The sequence below is a fragment of the Xiphophorus couchianus genome, chromosome 5 (assembly GCF_001444195.1).
Source record: "Xiphophorus couchianus chromosome 5, X_couchianus-1.0, whole genome shotgun sequence".
Lineage (NCBI taxonomy): Eukaryota > Metazoa > Chordata > Actinopteri > Cyprinodontiformes > Poeciliidae > Xiphophorus > Xiphophorus couchianus.
This window is the reverse complement of record NC_040232.1, coordinates 6519896-6545581: the sequence shown is the minus strand read 5'-3', so window position 1 is coordinate 6545581 and position 25686 is coordinate 6519896. Positions and strand designations below refer to the sequence as shown.

The 25686-nt window shown below is 35.3% G+C and overlaps 1 long non-coding RNA gene across 2 annotated transcripts in view; it reads right to left on the bottom strand.

Moving 5' to 3' along the window:
• The window catches only part of LOC114145219 (uncharacterized), a 176834-nt gene that overhangs the window by 52603 nt on the left and 98545 nt on the right, over positions 1–25686 (bottom strand). For both annotated transcript variants that reach the window (XR_003595635.1, XR_003595636.1), the window contains exon 5: positions 11502–11611. This is a non-coding gene — a long non-coding RNA (uncharacterized LOC114145219). The remainder of the gene's footprint in view (positions 1–11501; positions 11612–25686) is intronic.

The following is a 25686-nucleotide window of genomic DNA, read 5'->3' as shown; positions in this document are numbered from 1 at the left end:
CAGACACACGAACAGCCTGGTATGAGTTTACAGAGAGTGTTGATACAAGGCTTGTTGATTTATTAAAGGTAAAATTCAGATACACTTTTTGTACGCCGTGACCTAATCATGTCTTTTGCTTATGTCATTAAAGTTGTACAATGCTGCCAACATATAATGATCCCAAAAGAACGGAATCCAGAACTGGGTTATTTATTCTATTTTTATCTATAATTTATCATTTAAAACAACAGGATACTTATTTCAGAAGGTTGCCAGCATGCCTGAGAGGTTCAATTCCAGCTTTGAAAAGAGAAGAGCAGAGTGATGGTGAGAAAAGTCTAATGAAAGAAGAAAAGTAGAGAAAAAAGTTGAATACAAAGTCTCACATTGCAAAGTATGTTTTTCACACAGCATGATCAGACTAATTTATTTTGTCTTTCAGCAGTTTTTTGTTATTTTAAATTAGGCAGCATTTGCTGGAGTGAAATGGTTACACCGTCGAACACAAGTGACTTTATGTCTCTGATATCAGGTTAACACTCGTTTCTGAGGAGCAAGAAAGCTGGAAAGTGCCTTTTTTCAGGCACAGTTTCAGCTACCTCAGAACAGCCTGATCACCTGCAATCTTCCAAACAGGTGTCAGCTTTGCAAAGCAGTTGTGATTTATTCATTTTAATAGATGTAATGAGGTTACCAAGGAGACTGAACAAATAGCCAAGATAATCAGCCAGATCTGCACAGACTTCATTTATCTCTGCAAAAATTGTCTGGAAAAAGAGAGATGTAAAACTCTGGAGGTATATTGTTATTTTATATGTACATAAAAGGCGTATTATTATTCTATACCTCTATATATAGATATCTCAGCAGTTGCTTTGGGGAATTTTTCATTTTTGACTGCTTTTTGATGCAAAAATCTGAAGGTTAGCCACCATTTTGGTGTGTGGTCTGTCTGTGTGGACACAAAGACATTTTAAACTTTACGCACAGAGCACACTATGGAGGTAAAAGAAATAATCAATAAAAAAATCCCATCTGCGAATCATCTCTGACCTGGACACTGAACTAAATGTGTCTCGCTGTCGTGGGGATACATTTAGTTTGATACAGAAAAAGAGCATTCTGTGGGATTTCCTCTTTCTGCCCCTCATTTAGAGATTCTTACTGATTCTGATCGCTTCAGTTCGAGAAATGCTCCCTGATTTCAAAACTTTGGCTGAAGTGGCGCTTGTAATTCCAGTCTCCAACGTGGCAGCAGAGAGCAGATTCAGCCACTTTGTCCATGTTTATAATTTAAGTGCCAAAGTTACACTTATTCATCTGCCTGATGTGTCTGATGTGTGATGGCACAAGGTACAGTAGATTCTTTGTTCAACTTTTAGCATATTACTTATGCAGAACGAAAATCAAATGCAATAGAATATGTCTTTATCATCATTTTTAAGAAATGACAGGCTAAAATGGGCAATGACTGGATTTATTTGACAAGATCTGTCAAAATGTCGGACAACGAGAAAGTCTAGTGCAACCTTTGATACTAAAATATCAAAGGTGTGAAGGAATTACATTTCTCCAACATGTTTTTTTTTTGACTCAAGTTACTTCTGTGCTTTACAGTTAAACCCAAAATGTTGCATTGGCCCTGGCAGAATTACATTTAAATCAATCTTCTCATTTCTTTTTACGTTTCTTCTGACTATAAGTAATGTTCCTATTTTGGAGCAGCTTAGCCAGAGTACCAACTTGGAGCCAAGACGTTCAAACCTTCAGACTCGGATCTTATTGCTAAAAACTGAATGAACAAAAGGAATAGCGGAAAAATGCTAAATTCTTGTCAGCAGCTAAAGCAAGTGTTTAATTTATCTATAGCAGTGAACGCTTAGATACTGAAACGGTCTAAAAAGCTTTAACTATTTCCAACATCCCTGTATGCAAGTAAGCATAATGTTATTGTAATTTTATTGAGCTACAAAATAAATAGGTACAACAGATAATTGGGTTCATTGTGGGAAATGTCTCTGACCCTTCCTACAGATGGAGCTTTATTGTCTCTAAGTGCGAGACACAAAGGTACCGAAACAGCTTTGCTCTTGCTGGCAGATACATTTTAAAGCTGAAGCTGTCTTTTACTTTGGTTTTGGTACTTCTTTTAAATGTATTACATTTGCTTTTACATTGCTAATCTTTTTATTGACAATATCCTGGGAAGCCATTCTAACACATTTCCATTACATTTAAGTCTCTATGCTCAATGTTTTCTTATTTTAGAATCGAGCTGCACTTACCATCCTCCTGCAGAACAAATTTACCTGCAGGTGTAAATCAAGTAAACTGAACCCGAAGGCTTCTCCACTGAATACTCAAAAGGCTCTCCAACATTTTAGATATACTATTTTTGTGGGAATGTAAACCAAAAAAACATTACATAAATGATACCCCTTTTACATTGTTTTCTTTTTAGCCATTTGAATTTGAAGCAAACTTCTTGGTTGAATGAATGAAACCTAAATTTGACAGTGATCTGAGCTAATTTTATCAATGAGCTAATATATCTAAAATTTAGAATTAGTTTAATTTGATTTCTAATTTTTAACAAAACAATGAGCACCATATATAGACATTCAAGTCATACTTGAGACAGTCAGAAGTTTAAATCCCAATAACTAACACATGAAGGAAAAAAGAAAGCTAGCTACTCGTTAGGTTTTGCAAACACGTGAAAAAGCATAATTTCTGTCTTTATACATAAACCGAGGCACATATTCCTGTTTTTTAAACCAGGTAAAACATAGATAAAGCAAGACCCTATTAAATATTGATGTAGTTCAGGAATACTTGGTTAAAATGATTCAGAACAAAATTTTCACCTTCATGGAGGGTGTTTTCTTACCTTTGGTGTCTGCTGCCTGTTGGTGACAAACAAACCCCAATCTAATTCAATAATATTGTTCCCTCTTCAAAGGTAAGTGACAAGATGAAAACTGAAATGACCTCAAAGCTTCAGATGATAAACAACATTGTCTCAAAGAGATCAACAACAAATATTTGCCCAAATGTCTGGGCTGTTGGCCTGAAACGCCACATAAGCCTTAACGCCATTACTTATTCAGCAAGTTTATTGGTGTGTTAATAATTGATCAGCCAATTAAGGGGGGAAGTTGGGGAGATATGAGTCTCTTTACCAGTGGGCTTTTGGTAAGTGCATAGTTTGGTGGAGCACGACAGAGAGGCGCCAATGAAAGTCACTTCTGACCAGCGCATAAAATTCCGTTTCATGTTAATTGACCTGTGAATGGGTTACACTGCAGAGGAGAAGATGCACAACAACTAACAGTTTTGTGCACTCCTAATGAGCTGGATGTTCACTTCACCAGCCACTTTTATCCAAATTGACACAAACATGCAGATATTACATGGCGAGACAGTATCAGTAAGATATATTCTCTTCTATGGTTTTGTTTGCTTTTTACTTCTTCTCGTGGTTCTGTGCTGGGTTTGAGTGAATATGCTCGGTGTTTTAATGTGCAACTTTCAATTCAGGTTTTTGTTTGCGTGAAGTGTAGGAGCTAATAACATGAAAACATCCATTTACTGAATGTTTTGGATCCTCAGCTATTAAGAAACGACTGTTTGCTGGAGGCGTGGAACTCTGCTGACGTTTTAAATTTTAACCAATGGCTAACATTTGGCCATGAAGTGCGTGATGAGCCAGTTCGACATTATGAAGCTTACTGGAAATTGCCAGAAAGTGTGGCAAACACAGACTGAACGGATTCGTTCACTTCGTCTGCCGCCATTCTTGAAACTACAGGAAAATTACAATTCTAAAACAGTGCAGAAAATCAACATCATCATTCACAACTCCTGTTCGGTGATCGGTCCGGCAGAAAATCTACCGGAGGAATCCGGTTGAATGGGAGAAAGCCCAGACTGAACAGTGAGGAGATATTAAAATTGAGTGGAATTGCATGGGAAGGCAATGGTATTCAACTGAACTGAATTCAGTTTATTTGCATAATGCCAAGCACTCAGTCCTTCTGCAAGAACATGTAGAAACAGTGAATAGTTGATTGCATTGAGCTATTGACTTTGCAGCAATCCCTCCCACTGAGCTTGCAAGTATAAACAGAGGAGAGTGAAACTCTCCTTTCTCAGGAAGAAACCTCTAGCAGAAACTGGCTCCATATGAACAACTATCAAATCACATCCAACTTTGATGAGGAAAGCTGAGTCAGTTTGGAAAACTATTCAGTAAGAAGTCATTCTTTTTACCAAAAAGCTTATGTATTTGATTTATCCCAGAAAAATAATCCAATTAACTCTGTTTAGGTGTCAACATTTGAGAGAAAGAGAGCAGGAGACGTATAAAAAGATTTTACATTTAGTCTGAAGAAAAACAAGATGCTAATGTGTAATTTTTTTCTGTAGAAAATTACTTTTTATTGTGCATCAAATTTATATATTTCAAAACATTTAAAAGCTATCAACTAAAATTACAGCTTTATTAATTTTTTTCCACATCCCACTGAAATGCTTAGATGCCAACATCCATCCACTTAGTAAGACCAGTTTTCCTTTAAAAAATTAGCTTGACATTATCCAACTTTTGAAATAATTACCAATTAAAATGTGAAAATCTGGGTCCACTGGCTTTTCAGTGTTTATTTCAGAAAAAAGTTTCCTATGAACACCAGACTTATTATTCAGCAGCAGAAAGATTCACTGCCCCGTTTCATTTTGTTCCAGATTTGTTCTTGTGAGAAACAAAAATAGTCTAGACAAATAAAATGCTTCCGTTTGATGAAAGAATATGTGAGTTTGTTTCATCATGCATTACACTCCAACTCATAAACCATACAATAAAAGATCAATAGATGTTTAGTCTATGTGTAATTGCCAGAGTCCCAGACTCGCACTTTATGTTGCCGTTGATTTACTGTGATTAAAAAGTCAACACATTACTCAATTATGACAAAAACATCAAATAATGTAATTTAAAATAAGACTGATTTTTTGTCTTTAGCCTGTTTCCTAAACTTTCTTTCTGATCAGATGTATAATATTTTAATGCACTTGTTTGTCTCCTAATTGCATCTAAATTATTATTAATTCACATATCAGCCTTTACAATAGTAATAATGATTTTATTAGTAGTAGCAGTATTCTGTGAAAACTAAATAAAGGGTGTCTATTTTAGAGCATCATTTTCCTCATACACTCTGCAGGACTTTTTGTTTTAGACTAATGATTTTCTCCCGGAGCCGATGGATTCTTCCAGTGAGGCCTTTTAAGAAAGCTGGCTAATGTCGACTGTTCATCATGTTGCTGTAAAGCACATGTCAAGCCAGCCGGTAAAAGTGGCATTCATGATTCCATTTATCGTACACAAACATAAATATCAGCCACTGGGGCAACACTTTCTGCCATGCACAGATTACTGTAGAAGCATATTTAGAATGAGAGGCTCCACAGAGACTCTGGTGAACTTTTTGCACCAAGCTTCATCTAGGTTTTAAAATAGCTCTTTTTTTTGACAGTATTTTGGTTTGTGCAGTTAATTATTCATGGGAAATTGTCGTCATCCTTCGGCTGAAGACTGTTTGTGTGATGTGGGAATAGTTTGTCAAAACAGTCAGACAGAACATTTGACATCACTGTCTGCAGAATGCCTGTAAGGATGTCATACACCCTGGTACTATTTTAGACACGGATTTGATAACCACACCACCAGTGAGCTCAACCTCACGCCAAAGCCAAGACCAGCCAATCTGAGCGAAGAGGTACCAACGGGGTCGAGAGGGAGGGAGGGAGCGAGCTGGTGGACTTTTTCCACATGGATTCTAAACAGAGAATATCACAAGCATTTCAGTAAAAGATCAGACGTTTAAAACACATTTTCTCAGGACTGATAATTTGTTAAAAACACCTGAAGGTCTCAAGCATGTCTACAATGTCCAAAAAATATTCTCCTGTTTAGAAATCATCACTTGTCACATTACAAAATGTTGAGTGAGATTTATTGCATTGAATACACCAAAATAGAGTATATTTGTGAAGCAGATGTAAAAAGATTCCTGGTTTTCAACATGAAATACTTTAAATATCTAAAGATGTATTAGGTGACTTCTGAGCCCAAATGGTTAAACTGAAATCAGAGTAAAATGGGCAAGATAAAAATCCAGACTACATTTGTATTATTTAGTATTTTTACTGAGACCACTTTTATTACTACCAAGATTTTATGATTTTATAACAACTTTACAACTTTGGTGCCGATCCATATATTGGCTGTAAAAAGGTCAACAATTCAACAATTAGCCAGCTGGACAGAAGAAAACTGCCAATGATTTTAACTGCTTCTAGGTTTAACGGCTATCAAGTCATGTTTTGGTGTTTACGGGGTTTCAAAGGTCATAACTATTCAGAAAAGAATATTCACAATAGATGAACAGTGTCATGTATTGTATTTTTAGTAATACAAAAAAGTTTAAATTATTTGTATTTTAATTCCATTAAAATGCTAAAAAAATACAATAAATGAAAATTAAGAAGTATTCACTCATCCATTCATCCAAAAATACATTTAAAAACAGAAATATAATTTTAAGAAAGGACCAAATCAGACTTGTGTTACTTTATCTTTTACTTTAAACTCTACTTGTTAGTACTTTATAAAAAGATCAAAATGTGAATATCTATCAAAAATCAGAAAATTTCAATGAAAACCCCCTTGAAAGACGGGAGTGTATGACACAGTCACAAGACTTGTGCATAACGCAACAGATCCCTTTGATAGTAATAAGCTGTTCTTTATGTTTAAATGTTTTTATGCCATTCATAGGTTAAAGCAGTTATGCCATAAGAGATTCATTATCTGTCAAGGATACAATGATCCAATCACAGACTGATTCACCGCTGATTTATATCAGTGTGATATCTCAATAAACCGGCAAAAGGTTTGTGTGGTTCTAATCACCTTGTCACAACAATAAGGTTTTGAGTGTGAATCTGCTGTAATTTAATATTTTATTGTCAGAGTTTTACCTTATTTGGATTGTTTCTATGTTAGACATGAGCAGCAAATCTGATATTGCTGACGCAGTACGATGCAGAGCTTCCACGATCCAGTTAAACCAATAAAACACTAAACTGTAATTAAAACCCACTCATCATGTCTCGATTTGCAGAAGAATTGATTTATTGGTGTGACTCAAACTAATTACATGTAATAACGCAAAGTAAAATTAATGCACGTCTTAAATAAATGTATGAAGAATGACACCAGAATTGTGACACTTTAAATAAATACATCCACAAAAGCAGAACAGATTGATAAACCAAAATGTCTGATCAATCATTTAATAAGCAGTAAAATGGCAAAATGAGAAATGGGAACTTTTTACTATTAATGACAACTTATCAATCAGTACTTCTTGTATAGGTTAATATCCTCACTAATTGCACAGCAGTGGCTGATAAATGAAGACAGTCAGATGAGAATATAACAGCAAGGCATGTTGCATCATTATGAATTCTTCTTTAAAGAAATTTAAATCAGAAAATGTTGACACTTTCAATATGGTAATATCAAAATATTTATATTTTGCTTAATAATAAAAATACCTTTAAAAGAAGAACATTCTGATACAGTTGCTTGTTTTTTGCCAACTCACTGACCTTGTCATTCAACTAAACAGAGAGAAAATAAAAAAAAAAGAAAAAGTACAGCTAAGTCCAAAATTATACATATGCCTGGCATATTTAGATTTAAAGTAATAATCAAAGACTTTGGAGATAATCATTAAAGTACAGTCAGGGTTGGACTGATGAAATCCCCATAAGGATTATTCCTCTGAGTTTGAAGAAAGCTTTATGTTATTTTTTACATGCCATTTCTGACAAAACTGAAACTCCTTTGACATGTTTTATTATCATTTGAGACGCAGCTGTTTCATTTCAGAATAAAAAAACATTAAATCAACCTCATATTAACGCCAATAATTGATTATTTTCTTTCTGATTACACCTGTTCTTAGAATAATACACATTTATGCAGCTCACTTTGTTCAATAAAAATATCTCCATAGCAAAGTTCTGTTCTCATATCACCTGCCAAAGGCATCTTCAGGAATTAATCACATTATGATACTACGATTAACTGCTAGTTGCAATTAGCCTCTAAATATAGCAAAGCCAACTGGCGGTAGATTTAACATTTTTCACATTTCTTGATGAAAACCAGGTAATGGGAGGAGGGTTTTCTGCTGATTACTCTGTCGTCATCTGTGAATCATTAGGGTTTATTCTGGAACTACGTCTGTGATAAACTACAGATTAGTGGAGGGAGTCGGTAAAACAGAAAGTTCTCTCAGTACCAAGGAATGGATGTGGCAGGAATGCAAAACAGTGGAGCATTTTGTAACATTTCAAACTCTCCCAGTTAAGATTTGTTACTTTTATTTGCTTTGAAATATAGATGTACTGATCTTTGTGGCCAAGTTTTAGTCATTTTTCTTGTCGAGCTGTTTTACAAATATGGAATTTGAGCCAAATATTCTCATTAAGAGCTATAAACACAAATTAAATAAGATTTATTTATTTTTTCTCTACATAAATTTAAAATGCACCATTAACAGATTGCGGTAAAATACAACTATTTTCTCAAGAACAGTTCAACATTAAAAAGTCTTCGTCTCTCTGAACCACAGCAACTAAATACAGGGAAATCCTGCAGGCTATTCAACAGAGGCATCTGTACAAATAAAACCCAAGTAAAAAGAACAACACATTCCTTTTATAAGACAGAACGTAGCTCATTATTTATATTTTTATTTTACTTTTGCATATATCACACACACATTTCTTTGCATCATGTCACAAGACATATCTTTTTTTTGTAATAAATCTTGTTTCCAATCTAGTATTTGAGAAATAAAACTTCGAATTACTGTAATGAGTTAGATTGTCAAGTCATTATTTCAATTATTACAATACACTTTTCTGTTGTAAACTACCATTAATTATTCACATGAGGGGCAGAGGCATCATCACTCCCTGTGTGTGAGAGAGGCCTGTTTCATTTTTAAATGTTAAATGATTCATGTTTTGACTGAGTAGTCTTTTTACCAAATACTTTTTACTCTTAAGTAATTTTTTGAACGGATACTTTTTATTGCTAACAGAGAGAGCCGAGTTCTTTTCAACAGATTTCTAAATGTGGAGATGGATACCTTTGCTCTGATAGCAACCGGTAGTTCGTTGCACCTCTGGATGAAAATGGATAGGCGTGTGTGAAACTCGCTGTTCATAGTCAGAGGTAAAAAAGATGGGTGTTCTGCTAGATGTAGCATTGAATATCAAAGCTGTGAGCTGATGCTTGCAGATGTGTCTGATCAAACCACTTTTCCTCTCCTGACAACTCACTCAAAGTGACTTGAAGTTTGCATTTTAAAATGCAGCAAGGCATACCTGCAGTTTCTTCTTGGTGGATGGAGATTTTATCCATCATGATGCTGACATTGAATCTAACTAATAGTCTGGTCTAAAACTGTGCTGTATTACAAGACATTTTTGAAGGGGTCAAGAGGTTAATTGACCTTTTGAGGAGTTAGATGCAGCTGTTAAAAAATATTTTTGGACAACTTTAGATTCTTCTTGAAGAAGTAACAGCAAAAATCAAGTTTTCCGTCATGGACTGCGGCTATCCTCTGTATGGATAGCCACACACAGGATGATGCACACAAACAGTACTCAGCAAAATATTTACAGACTTTAAACTTTTTGCCATTTTATCACTTTACAACACAAACTTCCTTTTGTGTTGACCCAATACAAAGTAGCATTTAGTGAATATTAAATTATTAAAGAACAATTACAGGTAAAAAATAAACTGAACAACATTTGTCAAAATATTACTGAAATCTAGATGTGACTCCTACTCACAAAAAAAGTATTTTTATAAAGACTTTGATTAACCTGTCTAGTCTGAACGTGTGGGCAACATCGCAGCCAAATTGGCAGTACCGTAATTCTGCAACACCTTGTGCTATCTGAAAAATTCCAACGGTTTCTGAAAGGGGAGACTTTGCACTTTCCAGCCAATTTCAGGTTATTATGGTAATTTCACTCCCGCCATAGCAGGGAGTGAAATTAATCTAACAGGCACTCTTTTAATTGACGGTAAATTGTGAAAATAACTGCTAGATACTGAAAATTCCATTTGTTATGGATAAATGGACAATATGTATTTACTCTCAGGACATTTAAAGAACTTTGTACAATTAAAATAAGCAAAAATATCCAGGCGGAGATTTGAAACTTAGGACTCAAAGGTGTAGGGAGGGAGTTTAAAAAATAGGTCCTAAAAGAGAAAACAATGAAAAAAAATCTAAATTGTTCTTCTTGATCAGAGGTTGCATCACAGCATGCTTGGCAGCAGAAGGCAGACAGCCAGACATAAGAATGTGTTAATTAAGTAAATCTTACATGGCCCAATGGTATTCATAATGCCTTTAAAACCTTGTGATGGAATACTGGTGGTGGGAAACACAAAATGAGACTCATTTCACTTACAAAGAAGACAGTGACCAGTTCAAAGTGTGAGCTGAAGGGATCTGGGACCAGAGTGGATAGAAAAGACTTGCTGGTGGCAATTATCTCTCTAAAAAGATAAAATGTCATTCGCAGAGTCCGGGTGAAGGTTTGCTGACAGTACAATTACATGGATTAATCAAGCTGTTGAGAGTTTCATAAAGAACCCAAGAATTGTGAGATTAAGCATTTCTAACTGAATACTTTTTGTATGTAGATGAAGTAAATGAGGGACATTTACTTCATCTAGCAAAAACAAGCAAGATTTCAGGACATGAACTTCATCTCTGACGTCTCCATATGTCAGTTCACATATTGTGTTTAATTAAGCAGAGATGGTGAGAGTGTGAAGGTGTTTGTTTGATCATGTTGTCTAAATAATAACGGGATTAAAGAATCAGTCTTGTACTTTTTGAAAGTGACTGTGATGAAAAAAGCTTCACGAGATGCTTTCCACACACAATTTCTGAAAAGTAATAAATAAAGTAAAAACAGAAACTATAAAACAAACATATGTGAACAAAACTCTTGAAACTTTCACCATATTTAGAAACATGTCTGACAAAAGTAAACCGACAAGAGAAACAAGATGAGCCAAAATACAAAATAAGCGCATGAAGTTTGTCACCACAGCAGCTCAACTCAACTCAACTTAAAATCTTAAATTCTGACATGTGAATCAAGTAATTTTAATGTGTATGAAATGAACTTGCTGTTTTTAGTGTGAACATTATGCAGTGACTATACTGCCTTAATTTTTGTTACACACAAAGAAATAATAAGAGGCTAAATAAACACTGTTGGTTGTTTGTAGATGACTTAAAACAGACCTAGAAGACATAAGTGGTTTTGACATGTGGCAGCCACCTTTCCCTATGAAGAACCATATGTTCACTTGCTCTTCATAAAACGTGTCTACTAATACATACCTTTGTAGTTCTCTTTCTTCTGCAATTTACATTGGCATCTTCCAATGTTACGAGTGCTGCTTTTCGACTTCGTCAGGGAGCGGTGGAGTGGCAGTTTGGATAAGGCAATTCTGGAACACAAAATTACAAACCTTCTTAGCATAAAATATTTCCACAAATATCAGCAAAAATACTGCTGATGGCAACTTTCTGAGCTCGCATGCATCAATAAACAGGAGCAATGGTGCAAAGAAAAGTTGACCAAACTTCCTCCATAATGATTTGAGAGATTGATAAAGTCACACAGCAAATAACTTGAAGTCATTGCTGCCAAACAGGTGATTTTTCCAGCTATTAAATATATGCATGAAAGGCATCTGCATTATTATTGTCATATGTCTATATTAACAGATGCACGCAAATTTGTTGGCACAGAGATCATAGAAACAGAAGGTTCATTTTATGTCTGGAAAACCTTTTTTACTTTCTGATCCTTTTCCTGCCTAGAGGAGAAATGAGCATCTGTGTTACATAAAAAACAATCAATTACAAAGAAAAACCCCAAATTCTCCAGTAACATTTATAATAAAGGGATTATTAGGAGTACTAATAATTGAACTGAACTGAGTTCAGTGATTCAAAATAAATATATTGAAATTAAAGATTGGATTGAAAACAATAATTTTTAGAATATTCATACCTTCAGCAGGGTTGCCAACAATTTTGTTTGTGTTTGTAAAAGTAAAAGACAACAAAACTGTTGAACAGTACTTTCAACCAACGTGGTAAGAAAAGTGTCAAAGTAATCTAACTCTTGTCTATAGACTCCAGTAGCTACAAGTCAGCAGAGTAATTAGCTGATAAATGATACATCCCATTGCCAGTACAACCCTCATTTTCCAGAAATCTTTATCATTATTTGATTTATATCAAAGTCCTTACGTACTCTTCTAAAAAACCTTTAGCTCTCTGACTGAGAGTAACTTGAATTTCTAAGCATATAGTACCATGTTATAGCACAAACAAGTATCTTTAAGAAGCTCCGACTCTTTCCAACATGCCACTTTCCGCACATCACCACAACAATGATTCTCATTATGCCGTTAATCATACTCAGGAGCGTTAGACTGAGAAGCACTTTGTATGATGAGCTCAGCAGATGTGCAGCTCCACCAGATGTTTTGTAATTGCTCCTGCTGCTGCTAGTCTGGAGGAGCTGATTAGGGAACAGGCAGGGTGCTCTTTAAGGTGGGAGCTTGGCTATGGACTGAAGCTCCAAGGAGGAGCTTTAGGTAAATAGGCGCCGCATTGTATGAGCAGGTGTTTAGGTATTCCTGATGGCAGTCATGAGAGATTCAAAGATTTATCAAAAATGAATGAAAAGAATCAAAGCAACACTTTGGTACATGTTTGATGAGAGAATAACATTTTGGCATGACATAGAGCTCAAAAAACATTTTGCATAATATTCCCTTTTAACCTATGTCTGCAGGTTTGGACTACATCAATACAAAGATGTGTGTGTCAAAACAGACACACACACACACACGCCCCCAGTTTCACTTCACTCTTCTGGGTCACTGATGGGTTTTGCTCACAATGCACTCAAACTGTGTGTGTGTTTGTGTGTGTGTTGTGTTGTACAGTATCTTTTGAGAAAAATATTTTCAAGGTAATAATTTTATTGATTATTGCAGCAATGACTGCAGCTCAGTACATTCTGGTAAATTGACTATTTCATCTTGTCATTGCCAACCACTTCGGTCCTTGTACCAGTTCTGTTACTTTGCTTCAGATAGTTTATCCTATCCTCTGGGGAAACTTTAGGCACTCTGACTCATAATTGCAATTCTGGTGATAATTGTCAAAGATTTATGCAAATTATAGTTATTGCAGCAAAAGTTTGTCTCACTAAACTTCCACATTGTCATGTGCTAAACTTGTACTATTTCTAGATACGGATTAATTAATCAAACCGATTTGCATCTGTTAGATTTACATGTTTGTAAAATATTTTTTGTGATGCTATTCTTGTATTTGTACAAGTGTGTAAAGAGTGTGAGCAGTGACTTTCTCTAAAATGTTTTATTGTGTAAGATGTGCAGGGTACCTTACAATTGTTATTTAAAGCAATTTTGGGACAAGGTCTTTGTTTTATTGTTTTGTATGAATTTTATTTTAGCAGACACATCTCCTTCACCAAACCTTCATTTAGTCAGTGTGTTTATTGATACTGACTAAAGGATTTGCAATACCTCCAATTCTCCAAAGTCCTGTTTTCATTTCAACTCTTTGTCATCTTTGTTGTCTTCACTTTTGTTTTCCATTTCTATTTAATATGGAGTTCACCTCTCTGAAGCCTGTCAGACTGAAACACCACACTACGTTAAAGTGTCTAACTGACAAGATGAAGAAAACAAAACTTAAATCAGGCATTTCATATGTAAGTCCAAAAATCCACAATTTTAACAGTGCAGCTCAAAAGTAAATTTCATAATTTTAAATATTTAACTAACCATGTTGGGTTAAAAAACAACCCATCTTTCCATGTCAGAACCATAGATGAGCTTTGTGCAATTTTTACCGAGCGAATGGAATGAGAGGGATTGAAGAAGTGCAACCCAAACTGCCAATGTATACTTTTTGAAAAAAAATATTTCTCATAGATCACACTTTCAGAATTGTTAGTCACAGTTAGATATTAAAGGGTTACCAATTCCAAGGTATGGCATTGTTCTGAAAAACTACAGTTTTATTACACAAAGTTTTCCATCACCATTAAGTAATCCCAGAGAAGGTTTAGGAGTGACTGAAGTTGTGTCTACAAACCACTAAACCAGAGACAGTTCTTCTGTTTACAGGACAGAAGACTTGGAAAGGTATAAGTTGGAAACTGAAGGGTGTCCACCATTACAGTCTCTGGGTAATGCTCTTTTGAAAGTAACGATGGAGTGCTGAAAGTCCGCAGCATTACGTCTGCTAAATAGAGTTCAGTGTAGTTAACCAAGCCCAAGTAATAAGTTTGATAATATTGAATTTCAGTGTTGTTTTATCAGTAGTGTCACATTCTGTACTGCCACACTTCACATCTCTTAAAACATTTTTAAAATGTCTTTTTGTGTCACTGGCATTTAAGCTTAAATATCTCTAAATATACTTGGCTCTGTTTTCAACAACAGTAATAATTAAATATTACAATATAATTACAGTTGCTTCTTACAATTTTTCCTAGAATATTTCAGAATTCTTTAAAAATAAATCCTAAAATAAAATATGACATGCACACATGCATTTAATTAACATTATACAAAAATTAAAAAAATAGAATTTAGGGACAATCAGTAAAGACATTAAAATTCTGAACATTACCATGCAGCTGTAAGGAACAAAAATATGGTTTTATGGCGCTAGATTGTGCTTGCAGACATAGTGTCATCAGGGGGTGCAGATGGCTGATGAAGCTCTTTCAGTGTAGAAGGGCAATTCTCCTGCATTTCTCCAACAGCCTTGAGCTGTGACTGAGCAGGGAGCAGAGAGACTCCAGCCGCTCCCCTCACATCGCCAAGTGCTCTCTGATCCTTCCTCCCCGGACACTGGAACCGTCCACTGGGTGACAGGTGATCTGCACTGTAAACTGCATCTGAGCCTAACAAATATGCCAGTTAACATGCTGCAGTCTTTGTACTACAAATCCTTATCACAGATACAAAGGAACGAGAACATGTAAAATAAACTCATTTCAAAAATTATGATGAGCGTAAATGAGGAGCACTTTTAAAAGGATTTTTTTGGTTTTTAATTGTTTTTTCAATAAAAGTCAGGAAGGTTGGCCATGATGCAATGCTCTGTCAAACATGTTTATCTGACTGGCATAGTATTTTGTTTTATGATAGAAATATATTTTTTTGAAAGTACACATTTTGAAATGTGCATTTCCTGTTTTATATGCAGTTATTCCGGTTATTGAATAGGTTTGTCCTCCTGTACCAGGTCATAGTTTTTGTTCATTCATTTTGAAAATCTAACTTTTACTGCTGTTTTTCCATCAACTCCAAACTCAACCCCAATATGGCTGTCGCACATATCAAACAGTGATTCAATATAAGTGATATCTTGTATTTTGAAATTCTAGTAGCTAATTTTATGTTTGACTTTGTCGTTCTTGTTTTTTGCAAAGAAGTAGGAATGAAATTCATGAGTCAAAAGATCCTGACAATTCAAATATGTCGCCATAAAAATCACTAAAAGTGAAAAAGTCTTTCAACTTTCAATTTTCACCTTAGGTTTCCTAACCTTCTGCCAACATTTCAATGTAATATCCATGTTGTTGATGTTCAAACTGTGCATTAACCATTTATGCACAATTCCTGGCATAAGGTGCATTTATACTGCTGTCACAATATAAGTGATTTCTTTTTTCCACTGATTAACGACAGAATTGGCTAAAACCTTTCTGGAACTTCTCCCTGAAAAACTCAAAACTTCCAGGATCCCCAAGCAACGAGCCAATCTAAGATTTTACTCAATTTGGAGGTGTGTGCGCTTCCCCCCAGCTGGAAGTCCTGTTCCAATGAGAGTTATACTGATATCAACCTGCAGGAGGCCTGAGCTTTGCGTTGTTTCTACTAATGTGGAGACAAAGGATTATTTATCAGAGCTGTTTGGTGATATTTTTTTGGGTAATGCCAGAGCTGCGGTGGGTCGTGGTCTACCTAGAAAACATCTTGCCAGTGTCGGCATGATGAACTGCTACCTGCTGCCAGCAGACTAATAAACCACCAAGACCTTCTTTTTCTAGGGATGTTTTGTGATTGATTACATATAAAGGGAAACCCACTGGTTTCAGATATCCAAACACAACCTCTCAAGACCCTGCAGAGACTTGTAACAATGTTCTCCTAATCCAGTTTAAAGAAGGCCTATGCCCCTTTTCCTACTCTTTTGACAAGCAACACTGTGCAAATCCACATCTCATGTGATAATCAAGATGTCTGTTTTTCAATCACAAGACATGTATGTCAGTAAAGATTGGGTCTTGTTTAAGTTTACAGTGTGCTGGCTTATTTAGTCTACAGTATTCCCACTGATATATAGATGACTCTATGCTTGAATATTTTGCATGTCACTCCTGCTGATGTATGTGAGAAGTTCACCCAAAGAAAGTGATGTTTTTTGGAAATATCAAGAGTGGTGAAGATGGATGTTCCTACAAAGGTCAAGCAAAGCACAAAGAATGAGAGTGGGACAAATGAGCTGAGTGAAAGATGAGGGAACATGAGAATGTGGTGAGAAAATAGAGGGAGTAATGTCAAAAACAAGAGTAAAAAAGAGAAGAACGTAAATATATAAAAAAAGAAGGAAACCTTAAGAAATATACAGACTAAAGTCATGAGAAAACAAAAGTAAAAAAATAATATTTATCTGTTGTAAAAGAAAAACTAAGGTTGTAAGGTACTTTGATCAATATTACTTGTAAACGAACAACAGTTGTTGAAAGTAGTGATGTGGTAATTTATGTGTTTAAACCCCAAAAAGGATACACTGATATTGAAAACCCAAAAGCAAAAGTCTCAGAAAATTAGAATATAATTGATAAGATCAAATAAAAATAATATTTTAAACAGAAATGTCAGGTTTTTAAAACATTTGTTACTTTCTTATGCACTTAATACTTGCTCCTTTTGCATGAATTACTGCATCAGTGTGGCATAGCATAGAGGTGCTTTATCAAGTCCTAAAGGCCCCAAAGTGCTTCAGACTACTTTCAGTCATTCACACACTAATAGTATGACACAACTTGGCTGCTAATTTCAATATGCATTCTTTTAGAGACAGATGTTTATTGTTTGTGTCAATACCAATTCATGCTCAACTGCAAGTCACAAATCCTTTCGGGAGTTGTCGGAAAATTTAATCTTTAGCCATATCTAGGCGTGACCACTGGTCTAAAATGTAAACAAGAAATATTTGGCCCTTCTTACAACAACTCTCCAGAACTTATCCAGAGCACTACAAAGACCAAAGGTCTTCTCAGTGACCCATAATAGCAGCATAACATAGTGGTTCAAGCTTTTTCACAGTGTGAATGTACAACACTGAGATGCAGCTGAATAATTGTGCAAGGACCTCAATTCCTGCTCTTTTATAAATGTAAAAACATTAGTCTATTGTGCACTCACACAGATGCAGATAAATGTTGGTCTGCTGCTTGTTTTGTTTTTTCTTTTCCATGTCCTTTTTGTCACAACTTTTATTTGGTTCTTCCAGAAATTCCTTAAAATCCTTTCGGTCATCCTTCATCCTCTGTGTCCTAGTTGGTTTATGTGTTTTCTATGCGTCATTTCTTTTCTCACTCTTTTTCCATTCTGAATACTTCTTTCACACTTGTTGACAGTTCACTAGAGCATGTCAATGGACACAAAAACTCACCAAAAATAAAATGAATGCTTGTGCAAAGACACACATTAGAGAGAGGTTGAATGCATGACTATCACTTTCACCTCCTTGTCATTGCCTCTGCCAGAGTGTGTGTGCATGGGAGCGTTGGTGGGGGTGCAATATCATCAGTAGTTTTGGAGGGCAGCTCATTTAAGATAGTGATTTTATCATTATGTAAATTACATCAGGAGAGCAGCCTCCTCTGTTGTGATTGGCTGCTGTTACAACATCTATGTGTGAGTGCGTTGGTGTGTATGTGAGTGTGGGTTCCAAATGAGCCAATCAACAATGATTGTTTCCTGTGTGTCTGTGTCTCATCTTGTCCTCTGAGAGGTGATGTCAAAGTCTCTGTTAATTTGATGCTTCCTCCATCTCTTTCCATCTATCTGCGCGTGTGTGCATGTTTGTTTAACCCAGACCCTTTTCTCAAACATTTCTGACAGACCATTCTCTCCAAATATGAGACATCACATTCACCTCTGTCAGAAATCCCCCTCTTTAAAATCTTTGTGTCCAGAAACAAATCCAAATGGCCTCGTTAATTTGTAGGCCCATTTAAATCTGCTGCAGGCTAATTAACATTTGCCAGTTGTAAACATCTTTCAACTACTTATTATCATTATCATCATCATTATTGTTTTTATTAAATCTTCATTTCAAAATTAAATGCTTTACATATCATTGGCAGCTTGCTCAACATCAGTGATGCACAAATAGTTGCTTATGAGAAAAGCCGATAATGGTTGCAGAGCAGCTCTCCAAAATTGACCATAATGTTTGAGAATTTGAGTGTGACTGCAGTAGGGCCACCTTTAGAAAACTAAGGCGATAGATTTACTGGAGCTGACTTTAGTCAGGGAGTTTGAATGTCCTGATGTTCGTAAGGTTACATCAGTTTCTTAGCATCGTTCAAACGGATGCATATTGTTGTCCTGTCTGTTTTCAGCAGATTTGAATCTGAAAGTGATGAAGTTGCATCCTGAAATTTCTCAAAAATACGAGAGGAATTTAGTCCTGCAATAAAAAGCTTGTCTGAATATCAGTCAAACATGTTAAAGGTAACTTTTATTTAAAAAGTATGTTTTTTACAAATTTGTTGAAACTGTCACAAAGCTGTGGTTCCATTGACCATATAATGGTGCAAATTTCACATATTATTATAAATTTGCTTAATGGAAACAGACCAACTTTGATAAACTCACAATTTTCTATAAAAAAAACATTTTATCCCTTTAAAGTGTTTTATCAACTATCAAAATTAGTATATTTTGAAAAACTGCAATGGAAGCACTCTTTTTCTTATGATTGAATGAATCAATTTAGGCATGGTGACCCCACCGGGCTGCGGCCCCCCCAGGCTCCTGCCTCAGGCACCTCTCCATGTGGATAAATGTGAATTTCCCTCTGGAAATACTAAAATATATTCATACATTTATCGCACGAGTCTTGTGATCAACAACTGGATGTTAGTCCTGGCGGTAAAAATCAAGCTCCTCCCTGTGGTCCAACTGCAATCTCCAGAAACACACAGCGCGGTCAGAAACAACGAATAAGAGCTGGGAGATGGGTCTTAATCGCATCAATCATGCTCATGTACGTGTAATTTTATAAAAGTTACCAACTGCTTCTTTAAAATCTTATCATGAGAATTATTTTGCTACTTTAGAAACTCAGTACTTGTGTACTATTCAATAAAATTATTAACTTTTTCTTATTTATTGACATACTAACATAAAATAAATGAAAACAGCCATCTTTGTTCTGGTTACTGCTGTGGAATCTGTGGAGACGATTATGAAATGAAGAATGTTATCACAAACGTGTCGGACAACCCTGAGCATCCTCCACATGATGCTGTCACAACAGCAGATTGTTTTCAAAAAGAAGCGTCTTCAGAGTTGCTGTAGAACAGACTGCTAGAGGAGATCCTTCCTGCACAGAGCCATCGCCATCTACAACAATGCTTCAGAGAAAAGCTTACAGTATGACTTACAGCAGCATTTAGTTTCCCTCTGGGGTCAATGAAGTATTCTTGATTTAAATACTTTAAGCCAAACGCTTAAAAATGCTTAGAAAATGGAAAATACAAAACAGCAAGTTTAACGTATAAAGTACATCACAACCTGTTTCTTTTAAAATGCAGGAAATATTTGGTGTCTAAAATTTGACAAAAAGAATCCCCTTACAGTTTTAGGTTTTCATACAATTTAATTAATTGTGAGTTTTTTGCTTTTTCTGTTTTTGGAATAAATCTAGGAAACAGGATCAGCATGGAAATGCTAGAATGTGCAAATCAAGACAAAATTTCAAATGGTAAATGGCAGCTGCGGAGATAAAATTATTTGTAGGAAAACCTTTTTATGTTACAGTAAATTTTTTGCGTTTTATGCATGAACATGTCAGGACAATACAAAATGCATTTATTTGTATGCATTTGCATATTTCCAAAGTACAAAGTGTTTTATTTTTTATGACTGAAAAAAAAGTTATGCATTTATTTAACAATAATGTGTAAATATATTGACTAATGTCAGATCATTTTGATTGAAATTTGTTGGGTTAAAATTATTAGATTATTACTTCCTACTTCTCCATCTTGGACATAATTTTGAGTTGTCAAAGATAAATAGTAATTATTTAATAAGTCATTTTCTAAATCTGAGGTTAATCCAATATTTCCTTTTGTTCTCCCTCTATATACACCGTAGAGAATCCTTCATTTTAGCTAATTAAATTATCTATGGGAGACCTGGACCTGTTTCTAAGTGAACTACAGACCAATCTGTGAACAGCTGTTTGTGCCGATATCTCTCCGTCAACCAAGCCGAGAGACAGGAGCACACCTGCAGAGACCCAGTGGGTTCTGTGGCTGATGGAACAGCATGAATTCGGACCAAATTGCGCTTTTGCTGAAGGTTCAAGACGGGTCCTAAATCTTGGTCATCCTTATCTTTTTTTTTTAACCTTTTCAGATCTCCGATTACAAGATGTAAAACTATTTTCGTTTGTTTCCAAGAGACTGATAGGCTATTGATAAATATGAGATCTGATTTAGGTCTCTTTTATTTTCAGTCTCATTTCAAATTTCTCTGTTAATAAAATTTTAATTTAATTAGTGGATTATCTTTGTTTGTAATATGTCTTAATACATGTAAATAGATGTCTTTCACATAGAGATAATTCAGTTTAAAGTCCAAGAACCTATCCTTCAGATTGATTATTGATAGATTATAAAACTTATTTGTGATTAGTAAAATAATTTGTCATAATAGGGCGTAACCACAGAATTTCTCAAATGTGTAAATATTAAATTACCTTTTGGAATGAGGTTTAACATGCATGATTGTTTGTCCTGTTTTTATATATCCAAGGTGAAACCTGTCTTTTGCATCTTTATTGTGTTTCTTTTTTGTATTTCAATTACAGTTATTAGTACCTCAGAACATCAGAGTTTTGTGTGAAAAATCACCAACATCCTGATCATAAAATATAATTTATGCCAATATTTGATTATAATGGAAAGTCCAAAACTGATCCAAGACAGCTGTGATGATGAATGCCAAAAAAAAACCTTTATGACAAAGAGAAATGATTACCAGTCGTTACTGCAGGCATTACAGTTTCACTGTAAATTCCAAATGCAACAGTTAAAGAGATTTGTTTAAAAAAAAAGCAAGAAGCATAAAAGAAGAGAGAAACATAAAGAGAATGTTTTTAATGTATTTAAAATGTAGCAGTGTCTTCAAATAAAATTTTAGACAGTAGGACTTTCTCTCTCCATCCCTTCTTCTTTCCATTTTTCTTTGATACTTAGATTTTTTTTTTTTTTTCGTTATATACTGGTTTGGCAGATCACGTCCTATGTAATGAAAAGTGAAGTGCTATTCTGTGCCCAGGTCTAAACATGAACTCAGATTTTGGTTTATTATGGGACGTAAGTGGACGTAAGTGACTGGTTAGAGCAGAGAAGAACTGAACAAAAGTCTGCTGTCAATGCAAGAAAAATGGATTTCAGATGAAAAGACCAAAGAGAGGAAATGGCTGAGAATGACACCTTATCCGAAACTACCATTAAACCACCTATGATGAGAGAAATGATTTTAGAGTCACTGCTTAGTCTCCCCCAGCGAGCACAGCGGCTCATTTTACACTCTCTTGTCAGACAAACTCACCATTGATCTTTCTATTATTTATTTCCCATGAGTATTTTATTTGTACAACCTCTCTGTTGTACGATATATAAGAAATGTGTACAGCCTCCACGTCTCCATCTCAGCCTCCCTGCTTACTGCTACTGGCAGTCAAAGTCTGTAGACATGAAACGGATTAGTCCGAGGAGGAAAAAAAAGGACCTTTAGACTTAAGCGTGGTGCGCGGATCCTCTCAGTGACCAGCTTGCTTCATGCTGGCTAAGAGTTCATGTGGGGAGGAAAAAATTCATTCATCCAGCCATTTTCTATACCCGATTAATTCCCTTCAGGGTCACAATGGGCTGGCAGCACAGGGGAGAAACATGCAAACTCCACCCAGAAATTAAATGTGGCAGAATAAAGTAGTCTGGATTTTTAAACTGGAATACTCTATTTTTTCCAGATTAAATCTGGTGCAGGAAGTTTAAATTATGAAGAATTAGCACAATCACTTACTCTTGTCACCATTTAATTTTTTTTATTTTAACTCCTGTGTTTTGGACACTCAGCGCCTTTTGCATTTTCCCTGCATCTGCACATGGCAAACACTGACTGCAGCCCATTAATTAGCATGCATTGGAGACATTATGTTTCTTCTCAAAGACAGACTAACTTAGAGCTCAGAGAGAAAATCTCAACCCGAATCATTCATGAGCCTCGGCATCAAGGTTACGCTAATAATGCAGTGCTAGGTTGCCATCCTGTGGAGTTTAGAGGAGGGAAATAACACCATAATGTATGTGTTAATGGAGAACTACATGAAAACACTGATTTAGAAATGTGATCCTATCTAATGTCCATGCAGGTGCAGAAAGCAACACAGCACTCTGTGCATCTAAACCTGCAGTATGATAGAAAATTCACAGATAAAAATCCCACAAAGGTAATAGCTTAATCACGCTAAATATTTTAAATGGAATACCCAAGGAGGCTGACGGATTTCAGAAATCTCAATTTAATCGAAAGAAAAATATTTCTCATCCAGAAACAAACATCTATAGTTACTTTCAGCTGTAAATTGTATTCAGGTTTACATTGCTGAAGTTCTGAGAAATCTGTCCCTGAGAGGTTTTTTTTCCACTTTAACTAATCCATTTCAGAATAGGGGAACAAAACTCAGTGTGAAAGAAGGCAATATTTTAAAAAAATGAAAAAATGCCTGGCTTTTCAGAGAGAACAAACCTTGTTATAGCCAATCATGCGAAGAGTTCTCCAAGTATTTTCAGCAAATGAAGAACCTCATGTTGACAAAACCTTGGAATGATTATGATAAAAATCTGGGACAGCAGAAAGGTGCTGCTATAACATTTTAAATGCCACTGTTCATGTATTGTTGGGCTAATTAATTATAATGTAGCTTACAGTGGATGCATAGAAAAAACGTGAATATAATAATGAATACATCTTTTTTCCTAACCTTTCAGTTAAAATATTTTTTAAATAATCCAAATGAGCAAAGAACTGAAAAATTTAATAATTTTCTTGTATGAATATCATACAAGAAATTTATAATTTTGACATCTTAAAATTATCTAACATTTTGAAGTCAAGGTTTCTGCAGAGACACAAAGGAGAAAAAAATATATGTTTATCCTAAAATCTGGCCAAGGTGGATTTTTTTGGGGTGGATTTTATTGTTTCATTATATTTTTTCAAAAATCTTTAATTTAATTTTTTTATGAAATTGATTTGCATTTAAAATGCAGCTTTAAATTAGTTTTTTTAATCTTTACTTGCGAACAAAAGTTCATGTTTTATTGCTTTCTACCGTGAGTAAAGTTTTCATTTTTTCATGGAATTGGAAGAAAAAATATATTTTAATTGTCTTTGCACATGGATAAAAATTAATCAGAATCAATTTTGCTCCCTTTTTTTTTTACCACTGCTCTTAAATGTCTGGGACAACCCAGACATTTAAGAGTTGCATGTACAATATTTCAATGACAAACTATTTTTATGTCACGACAGAGCTCAAAATGAAGGGATCCCAGCGGGATATGTTATGAAGATTCAGCTCTTATGGTCGGTTTTATTGATGATCTGCAACGTCTAGTGCTCCCAGAAGATGATCAAACTTATATCGTGAGTGGAAAACTGCTCACCTCTCCTGTAGAGTCTAAATGTAATTCAAATTGCCAAGAACATGGCAGCTTTATTTGCAATGCTGATACCGACGTACTCAAATTCACTGTGGGTTTTAAAATTTTGAAAGTGCAGAATGAAGCCTGTAAATATTTAGCTTTGAATGTATTTGCCTGGGTGGCCAGTTTTGCCTGATTTAGCACAGCACTGATTGGAGCTCCTAATTCTTTCCCTTCCTTCTCTGCTGCTCACGCAGGTTTAATTGTGAAGAAACCCCCCATCAAGTGCCTTTCACTGCACTTCAGTTGCCATTGATTCTATTAAGAATGCCAGCAGAAAAAAATTCAAAAGCAGGTGTTATTCTACTTCTAACCTTAGAAAAGTCAAGAGGCATCAACATCGCTGCTTTTCTTCCACTCTCATAACGTCACTCACTGAGACAAATATGGAAGAAATTAAAATCATGTCTTTTCATAATGAACGAGTACCGTTAGTGCACCATCAGGATAATGTTTGCAGATCAAACAATGACACCAAAGTATGTGTGTTATGTCATTTTGATTAAAAGGTGACACAGAAGAGGATTCTCATTATCTAAGTCTCACGTTAAATTACTACCACTTCTCTTTGCTGGTGTAACTAGAGCCAGCAGGTTGATATTAACTATTAAGATCTAAAATAAAAAGTATTGTAAAAAGGTTTGTCTTATTAACCTGAAACAGACCTGAATTATTTAAATTCTCCTAGATTTCTGTCTTACTTTATGAACATCGATAATATACTAGCTATAAAAAACTTTCTTTCTACAACTTTCTTTTGCTACATGCCAATAAAGAACCGTCTCACAAATAAAGATCATCAAAAATCAACCACATTTTCGCCTGTCCAAAAAAAAACACTAATATTGATGTGAGGTCCAGTATTTCTACCTTGACATGTTTGTGTTGAGACCATCCAAGACATGTTACTGTCTTATCAAAGCTCAAACTTGTCCAAAAATTGCTTTGGTTAAAGCTTAATTAGGTTTTAAATCAACGTGTTTCAGTGGAACCTTTTAACTGCACTTGAGTTCCTGGCACCTAGTGGCCCATTGTGTTTATAAATCACAGGCTTTGCTTTGTATTAACATCAAAACTGTCAGTCTCCCCTAAAATCATGCTGTTTCTCTGTGTGCCATATGGACTTGTACTGGGTTTTATTGAAAATGTTGGCAGGAATTATTGTCAAAGAAAGCAGAGCTCTTCTTAACAATTGCTTGCTATTTGAGCCACATCAAAAACAGAACTGTTTTCAGTCATCTATCTATTGCCAAGCTGCCACTTTGGGACTGGAGTAATTGTCTATTTATCAGTGAAGCATGCTTTTTTGTGAACAACATAAAAGCAGTCCATTTCTTCTTTTCCAAAATCCAAGAAGTTTTAATGACACCTTTCTTGGTTTTGCGGCATAAAGCCATGTTGAGATACTGTGTAATTACCAAAAGTAGCTTCTGAGTC